This window comes from Oculina patagonica, chromosome 3 (assembly GCF_052425735.1).
Source record: "Oculina patagonica isolate OP01 chromosome 3, crgOcupat, whole genome shotgun sequence".
Classification (NCBI taxonomy): domain Eukaryota; kingdom Metazoa; phylum Cnidaria; class Anthozoa; order Scleractinia; family Oculinidae; genus Oculina; species Oculina patagonica.
The window spans coordinates 27729132-27736424 of NC_135760.1; positions in this window are offsets into that span (position 1 = coordinate 27729132).

Sequence of the window (7293 nt, forward strand, 5' to 3'; positions counted from 1 at the left end):
CACTATTATAGATGCCATCATACAACACTTAAAGGTGATTATTTTGAGTGTCCCAATGCTCATCACATGCTTTTCCCCTTGAAGCCATATTTTTTGGCCTGGCCCCCTCAAATCCCCCCTCCTACCCCATAAAAAACGAACGCTCCCTAAAGTATCGGTGCATGCTTCATAAAATAATGCAAAAATATCAGATTCAGATCTACACCTTTCTTAACTGAAAATTAGGCATTGCTGACGTTTTCTTATGTCTGAGCAGTCTCTACCGTTTATCACGACTTCTCTTTTTCTTTTTATTCACTGATTGGCAATTCTCGATCTATCCCTTTCTCGACCATTTCTGCTCTTTCGTTGAAAAACCACTCGCCGAAAATCCGTTCACATGGGTTGAAGATCGCTTTATATCAAAGACCATCAAAGGTCAAACATCTCGTGTGGAGACGAATAGACATTGTTGACGGTTGAACAATCAAACGGAACAAAGAACACAACAATTTCCCCGTAGGGAAAAACTCAGCATCTGATTCAATGCAGATCACCCTCGGTAATTTGATTGATTGCAGATAGTTATGGTCACATGAACCATTATGACAGATAATTCACAATTCAGATATTTGGATCAGATAAGATGATGATGTTTGAGCACGTTAAATAACCGCTTCCGTATCCGCGATATTTATTATTCTTTTACTGAAAATGACTTATTCTTTATTCCAAGCAATGAAACCTTAAATATTCCTTATTCAATAAGTCGTTTGTAAGGTGCCGGTAGTTGTTGGCATCTGTTTTAATAGGCGTCTGTTCTAAGTTTGTGTACCAGCTTTCCAGGACTTCCAGAGCCAGTCGTTGGAAATAGCTAACTAGTACTCACGGTAAGTTAAGCATTCAGCAGAATTCCAGTCGATTTTGTGGTTAGTAAGTCAACGGTGTTCAGAAATGTAATTGTTGACATCACCATTTCTCGTCGCTCGTTTATGTTCAGTCAGTCTCGTGGTCAGGTTTCTGCCGGTTTCTCCGATGTGGGAGGCCTGGCAGTCGGAGCAGGCTTTATTTGACTTACAATAGACCACTGACAGCCAATAACATCACGAATAAACTGACCAATCAACGTCAACGGACCAGACTTATAACATCATCAACTGACAACACCTTTTCACTTGACAATGAAGATGACTTCCGCTCAGGTTGTCGAAATGTCAGTCACCAACAACAGTTCTTCTCAGAACTACTCTCACACGGACGATCACACTATACGAAATATTCATTTGATACTCCTTGTTTAAAACCATTTACCATATCATTTTTATTATCATTATCATTATACAAGGTAATTTATTTTATTTATTTTTTACTCCAAAAATCCCGGGGGGGGGGGGTACTTGGGTAAATTTTTGTTGGGTATGTGCCGCTGGCCTCTCAGAACCCCTACCCCATTATAGTCTTATTCTATGGCCAATTGTAGACCCCATCTTAGTCACTTTCTGGGAGCTGTTTGTCAAATATTGAACAACAGCAATAAATACGGTACATTTTTTTCGGCGAATATTTCCGTTCATAAATCACAACTTGCCAGATTTTCGTACTCTCAAAATCCCGGAAAAGTGTGACCCCATTCTAGTCACCCTATAAAAAATGCTTGAAATGGCGACCCCATTATAGTCAGTCCAATCGTGAAAATGCGACCCCATCCAGCGGCACATCCCCATTAGCCCATTTATAGGAAGTGCCCCCCCCCCCCTCCCCGGGCCAAACATATGAGTCTTCTCGGTGAGAATGAGGCCTCAATGGGCGTGTGGAAAATGAAGAATCCGGGAATGGAAACGAAAGCGGAAAATAAAGTTTGCAATACGACTGATTTGTAGAAAAAAAGCCTCCGGAAAACCTTTGTCTAGTGGCGACGGTACGGCGCACTGTACCCTAATTTCAATAGAGAAAAGCACGATTTGTTTTGTGGCTAAACAGTAGAGGAAAAAGAAGTAAACAAAAATCTGGGTACGAAGGTATTGCAATGACTTTCATGTCACAATTGCTTCAATACGAGTACATGCATTGTCCGATCGTAGTAAATTTTATTCCTTAGTTGCTGTCAATTTTTATCACGTGTGGGTCTTGCTCGTACTATATACATTTTTTATTATGCGTATTCATTTGCATGTAAAACTGTTACTTACATCTTTTATATATTCACATCAGACAATGTCAATTTTACACCAAGCCTCTATTCCTGCAAAGCTGTGATGTTATGAAGCAAGGAAAACAATTACATGAAAGTTGAGTAAAGGTGCCAAAGCTTTGAAAGGAATTGCGCGCGCGAGAAGCAAAGCCTGGGGAAGCCTGGGGGTGAATTGAAGCCAGTGACGCTATATGCATAACACAGTTTTCAGTCCGCTCAGCTGTGCCTTATGCTGCTGGGTATACAGCACATTGTGGACTAAAGCCCTTCAAAAGCCGAATTTTACTGTCTATCGTGACAAGTATAAATCATCAATAAGGAAATTTAGGGTTAGGGCAGGTCATAACACGAGCTTCACGTGTTGGATAACGAAGAGCTCACAGCTGACACTGCTGAAAGGAGTCAAAAGAGACAAGAATTAGAGTAGAAAAGCAACTGTTGCAAGGAAAATTACTTGCTGGTGACTTGTCACATCCCAGTCAACGCCCGTGGCCGGGAACGATCGACATTCGAAGGCTGCAAAAATAAAATTTAAAAAAATGTCGCGACATATTGGGAACTGAGGGAACTAAACGTGATACACTTCTGAAGGCAGGTAGGGTTTTTGTATATAAATCTCTCGTAATTCAGGCCTCTGAACATACTCATTGTATTAGCCTTATTTGCAATTCTTTTGTAGAACACCATTATACTGAGAGTCTCGCTCCATTCATAATTGTTGTTCAATATAGGATAGTATGAAGAAGCTGTACGCATAAATAATAACTGGCTATATGTCACCTCGAACAGATGTTTCCTACTTGGCAACTGTTTGAGGCATCGCTTCATACACAATAATATATCGTTGGAAAGCAATAAAGGCACATTTGCATTATACAGTGGAACCCCGATATAACGATCCTCGATATAACGATATTCCCGATATAACGATGAATATTCTATTTACCGGCAAAAGCTACAGTAAAATGTATGGGACGGAACCCCGATATAACGATCCTCGATATAACGATATTCCCGATATAACGATGAGAATTTAGCGGACCGAACGTAACATCCTCCCGATATAACAATATTATCAGAACACAGTCTTATTTTATTTGCAAAACATCGAATTGAATGCAATAACATTACGGTAATCGAGTCATCTCTAACGTTTCTAAAAACAGCTTTGTACGATGATATGGAAAAATGATACTGGCCGCGGCCGCACTTGGCGAGTTAACCGAGTTATTTCCAATTAATCAATTAAAATTAACCGGGTTAAAAAAATGTCTAGTGCGGCCGCGTATTTGGAGAGTTAACCGACTCTTAACCAGGTTAGCAGTTCCCATGGAAATTAATCAAAGAACAAAAGATTTTTTAACTGGGTTAGGTTAATTCTAAACTACCTTTCTGGGTCGTTTTAACCAGGTTAGTGTTTTCTTATCAGATTCAACTATTGTTTTATTTGTCAAATGTGTCAATCATCTCCATGTAAGAGAAGATATTCTTTTCCATCACACGCAAACATGGCGTTCGGACACAATTCGTGGTTAATTCTATAAAATTTCCTTTGCTATTAAGAAACTCTAGAACCACCAGAGAAATGCGGATTATTTGGCTCAGACAGGGCTCTCATGGTTCTGATGATCTCTTCCTTCTCTTCGCCGATTCCTTGGAAAAACGTGCACTTGAAGGCCTTGAAGGCGATTTCGATATGCCGATGAGCCTTATAAGAACGACTGCTGAAGAGTAACATATTCGAAACAACTGGGCTTGAAATTTGCGTAGAACGCATTCGGAAAAAATAGAGCGGTGTAAGCCGAGAATGCATTGAAATAAATCTTAAAAGCAGGAGAAGAAATGAGCAAGTAATAAAATTACCATGAAAGCCGGTCGCTTTTGCTTGTTTTCAAATAGCATCACTTCAGTCTGGTCTGATCGTAATGCGGCCGCTAAAAATATTTAACCGAGTTAGTTTTGATAACCATATTTTAACCTAGTAAATTTTTGTGGAAATTTTTAACCGGGTTTCTAAAAAATTAACCCAGTTAACTCTCAAGTGCGGCCGCGGCCACTGTGTTCTAAGCCTTCATATCAAAATTATTCTCTTTATCCTCCTCTAATATGCAGCAAAAAGTACTTGTTAGGTTTACCCCGATATAACGATATTTTCGGTTATTTTACGGTCATATCGTTATATCGGGAGTTTCGATATAACGATTCTTCGATATAACGATATTATTTTACTGCTCCCTTGGCATATCGTTATATCGGGGTTCCACTGTATATTCAGCTTTCTAGTTTGAAAACTTGGGGTAATTAATTAAATATTTTGTTCATCAGCGAACGACTCAACATCATCGTAACAGTTACTAAAATAAGGGCTTGTCTTGTTAAGCAAAATGTTTGAAATATCTTGTCATATTTGTTCCGAACTAAGCAGAAAAAAAGAGAATCAAAGACTATTAGACTACTATTATTTGTCACCTTACCATGAAGTATTTTTGTCTTCAAGACAAGAACAGGAGTAGGTAACGGTGCAGATGTCCACAAAAGCAAATAGAATGCAAAAAAATTGGGGATGTTGGTTGGAAAATGAAATGGTTTGGAAATTTTCCGAGAATTCTTTTCACGCAAAAAGCACTTTTTCGTAAATTCGTTTCGGAAATTTTGAAGTTCTCTTTTTTTCGAGACATTTGTTGTAAATATTCATAACTGTGCCATGGCGTGCATAGGTTTTCGTCGTCTCTTGAGACATCATCTAAGCTGCTGTTCGACTCGTTTGCTTCTCAAAGAATGTGTGCGACATAAGTTGCCTTAGAGTGCATTTACTGGCAATTTATTATTCTAATAAGCTCGCTATTTCATATAGACCGTCATCAGCTGGGGTTTAGCCATAACCGTTATGGCTAAAGTTTAACAAGCTGCTGTGACAGCAGCTTGTCAGCATTACTGATGTTTTATCCATTATTTCATACAATATACGTAGGTTGCTGAAGGTTGAGTTGTAGCGCGAAAGAAGTCCTGAAATGTGGAATTGTTGTTAACAGTATCCGCCCTGCGGAAATCCGAGAAGAGAAGTTGGCACACTGAGCGCATCTGAAAATCTCATCAGTAACGCGCGTCCTGACCAGTGCTGGATTTGACAGAGAACTGTGTAACAGTTGGAATGAACTTTCGATTTTGCTCATCCTCTCGCCCCTACTGGAGCATAGGCACCCGAAACGTCCTCCATCCTTCACGGTCTTTTGCTCGCTGTTCCACCTCATTCCAGCAGTCCAGACCAGGTCTTTACGCTCACCTGCCACAGTTCTTCTCCACGAAATCTTGGGTCTTCCTCGCTTTCTCTAGCCTTCAGGGTTCCAGGTGAGAGCAACTCTGGAATTGTTGTCTTTTTCCCTCCTCAAGATATGACCTATCCATCTCCATCGCCTGACCTTCACGGTTTCTGAGATGGGTCTCTCCTTAGTTCTTTCATAAAGATCACAGTTAGAGATGGTGTGTGGCCAGAATATTCCGAGGTTTCTTCTTAGACATGTTCGGTGGAAAACGTCCAGCTGCTCGATATCTGTTGATGTAATCCTCCGCATCTCAGCGCCGTACAGGAGAACAGAGGTCACACAGCTCTTGAGGATTTTCAGCTTGGTGTGCTTGCTGTACATCTTTGATCTCCAGACAGGATTGAGGGTGGCATACGCCCTTCTTGCAATTGACAGCCTTCGTTTGATTTCTTCATCTGATCCACCTTCCCCTTGGACTATGGCTCCTAGGTAGATAAAGGAGCTGACTTCTTCAACGTCTTGTCCATTGATGGAAATTGGGTTGGCAACCTTCGTGTTTGTTTGTAGCACCTTTGTCTTGGTGGTGTTGATTCAAAGACCGGTATACCTCGAGACCTGATGGAGGCGGTTGCACTTCTCTTGGAGATCTTTGTGCCGGCTTAAGAGAAGAGCTATGTCGTCAGCATAGTCAAGATCCTCAAGGACTGTTGTAAACTTCCATCTCAAACCCCTTCTTGCATTGTTGGTGTTTTGTATTATCCAGTCAATGATGATGTTGAAAAGAAAACCAGACATTACACAGCCCTGCTTGACACCTGACTCTGCCCGCGTTCAACAACACAACAGGTGCTTCCTTCATAAAGATCTCGTATGATGTTCACGAAGTTTTCAGGAATACCATAATGCTTAAGGATGTTCCAAAGCCTGTCACGTCTTACACTATCGAAGGCCTTCTTGAAGTCGATGAAACCAATGTACAAGGGTGCTTGCCACTCAGCGCTCTGTTCTAAGATGTTTCTAAGGATGAAGATTTGTTCAGTTGTTCCTTTATCTCTTCGGTAGGCAGCCTGTTCCTGTCGCAATCTCTTCTCCACTCCTTCCTGCATCCTAGACAGCAGCAGTCGGCAGAAGACCTTGTAAGGTACTAAAAGTAGGGATATCCCACGGTAATTATCGCAGATAGATGGATCACCTATCTTGGGCACTTTGGCCAGGAGAGATTTTTTCCAGTCAGATGGAGCTTTACACTGGTCAAGAGTCTGGTTGCAGATGTTCAGAAGCTGGTACAAGGCAATTGCAGGGCTGGCTTTCAGCATTTCTACACTGATGTTGTCCACACCGGGAGCTTTACCATTCTTCAGTCGAGATATGACTCGTCTCACTTCTTCGATTGTGAAGGGGCTCGTATCCATCTCTATGGGTTCTTCGCAGATGTCGAGCTGGCAACCTTCAGGAAAGACAGTTTCTTCGCAAGCCACATTCAAGACTTCGTAGAAAAGTTTTTTCCACCTTTCAAGCACTTCTTCCTCTGTGGTGATGACTGTACCATCCTTAGCTCGTATCCCAGTGCTTGGCTTTTTGAGGCATCCGCTTAGAAGTTTGGCCTTCATGTAGAGCTCTTTCAGGTTATTCTGGTGCGCCGCCCTTTCCGCCTCTTCTGCGATTCTTTCCAGGGTCCTCCTTTTGTCTGCCCTTGCTCTTTTCTTCACTTCCTTGTCCTTCTTCTGGTAAGGGACTGGCCAATAAGAACCAGGGGGGGGGGGGGGGGGTGGGCCGGAGCAATTGGAAAAGTGGTGGCTTGAAAATCTGTGACCCACTCCTTTCTTCTGGCTCAAAACTGACTGACCCACCCCTGATACG